The following is a 2674-nucleotide window of genomic DNA, read 5'->3' on the forward strand; positions in this document are numbered from 1 at the left end:
ATGACATTCTGTTTATTGCATTGATGCAAGTCTTATTACCAGGAATCGCATAATGGTGTCTGTAATCAAGTCATTATTTAAACTTACAATCTGATTTCTTACTGAAATGAAAATGAATTTTATTCATTGATTCCTTCTGGCTGTGGATGTTAGCCTGTCTCTACTCTTTAGTTATAAATAGTATGTTATCTTTTATGCCATTTCAACAGAAGTAAAAATGATAAACTTTGTAGTTTGGGTTTTTAAAATAAACCTTACACTTTAAAGAAAAGGGAGAGGTTTTTCTTAGGGGGAATAAAATCAAACTTTGAAAAGAAAAGCTAAACAAAATCTTGGTTTTAAATAAAAGTTAATTTTATTGGGAATGACCAATAAAATTAACTTCTCAGTATTCTCACTTAGAAATATCTCAACATCGTTACATTACTCTTTTTATTTAAGAATTTAAAAGCTGCCCAGACATTGCTGGCCCCAGTTCCTGTCTCCTATAATAATGTGAGAGAAGAGGTGCTTGTCCATCATCACACACTCCAAATGGGCACATAATGAGCTTTTCTCTTCCAAGTTGTTCGGTAGCTATGAGTTTCATTTGTTTATAAACAGTACTTTTAAGATGTACTGAAATTTAACAAACAGTACTGGGGAATTTGTGTGAGAGCCACTTGAAAATATTGCAACATCAGTTTAAAATTCCCTCTTTAAATTCCTTCAGAGAAACACTAAGGAAAAGTGACAACATTCTACTTCATGCCTGAATCTGTCAAATAATATATTACCTTAGTTAAGAGATTTGTCCCTGTAGCAAAACTGGATGTCTTAGTTAATAACCAAAGGCATCCCCGAAAAGCCCCCAAATAATTCCATTGACAGCTCAAAATGTGGGTATTCATTTGAAAGCATGAAATTGGGTTTTACCTCTGATTTTCTAGGTTAATTTTACAGTGTGCATGTTCACTATTTGGCTGTTAGAGGTTGACCTCCCACCTGCTCATAGAAATGGGTCTTATATAATGGAATATAGGCAGGATAGCTGGGAGTGCATGCTTCCTGTGCCACAATACACACAAAGCTTGAAAGGCAGAAGAGGATAGGTGCTTTAACAATCAGAAGAAACACTGCAAATTGCTCTTGGGGATTTTAGATGTGCCAAATTGAGGTTTCAAAAAACGTGTATTTCTATCCCAGCTGGCACACAAATGGTGCAGATCATCAAAAGGAATTCCCTCAGAGGTAGAGTTCTCCCTTTTGCAGCTCCAGCAAGGCTGCAGACTCTGGGAAGCGACAGGGACTTGGAACTCTCAATAAAATGCTAAAGGTCAGCATAGTAATTGACAATGCCCACAGCTGACCACTGGGGGACACTCCAACATCCTGCTGGAAATAGAGGTGCATGTTCTGTCACTAGTTGAGGAAAAGCTGCATTCCAAAAGTGTAGGAGCATTTGGAAATTCCCCTATGTATTACTTTTCTTTCATAAGAATGGCTGCAGTGCCTCTGAAATATTTGGGTCAGAGAAATTAGTCCAAACTTCCAGGGAAAATGCACGCAGAACCATCCCTTCCCTTCTGGAGGACTTTGACAACTCCAAAGCAGAGTAGAATGCATCAACCTTTCCACGTGTTGTTTTATGTGAAACTAGTATGCGTGTGGCCCTTTCATGGACTTGTCCTGGTGTTAGTTCATTTTCCAAGACTATGTTTTTGAGCTCAGAAAGCCAACCTTTATTTCACTTTTATTCTGCAAGACCTTGAGGTGTTTGGTGCAATTGACACATATTATTTTAAACTCTCAGTTTCCGAACACTGAGAAATAAATCACAAGTTACACATTGTTAGGATCCAAACAGCCCATGCTTCTCATCATGCATCAAGATGTGTCAACCTCTTATTTGAAACTAAAGAGAACAAACAAGCAGCTTTTTTAAAAAAAAAAGAAAAATAAAGCATTCATAAGTAACCCTCCTTGGGTTAATGCTACACTGGTGGCTAATATGAGCTATTGAAAATATTTTTGGAATGGTCTTCAAATATTAGATTTTCTTTTATTTAGTTGATATTTCACTATATAGTTATGTACAGAGATGGTTCTTATCGTGCAAAAAATATACATTCTCTATCTCTATGGTTCATTAACAATGCTAGCTCTACCACTGGGTCTTAAAAGCCAGCAAGTAGAATTTATTAGTCAGCTGTTAGCTCTACCAAAATAATTAAAGTGCAAAGAGAAAGGGAAAACAGCCAGACAGATCAATTTTTCATTGTTTAGCATCAATAAGCTTCATGCTTCTAAGAGAAAATGTCAGGTGAAATAGGCTCAGATAATAACAATTCTATTTTTTCTCCTCTTTCTTTTAAAGCAGCAGTCTCCCTGAGAAGAGAAGAGGGAGGTAAACAGTGAGATAGCCCTGTTTCTTCAACAACTGACAATCTTGGGAAAAGTAAGGTCACTTCCCCAGCCTAGGGTAGCAGGACCAACCCCTGCATTTGGTTTTCTAATATAAGAGCTGTTGGGTGGATGGGCCCCTTTCCCATGCATTTACAGTATCCTCACTTAGAAATATCTCAACATCGTTTTTAAACAGAGATGGCTGGGGTGGGGGGCAGTCAGTGCTATCTATCAACAGCATATGGATGTGTGGGTTTTAAAAAGAAAATCTCACTAAACATTTTTTTTT

Source organism: Galeopterus variegatus, unplaced genomic scaffold, assembly GCF_000696425.1.
Source record: "Galeopterus variegatus unplaced genomic scaffold, G_variegatus-3.0.2 Scaffold254, whole genome shotgun sequence".
NCBI lineage: Eukaryota > Metazoa > Chordata > Mammalia > Dermoptera > Cynocephalidae > Galeopterus > Galeopterus variegatus.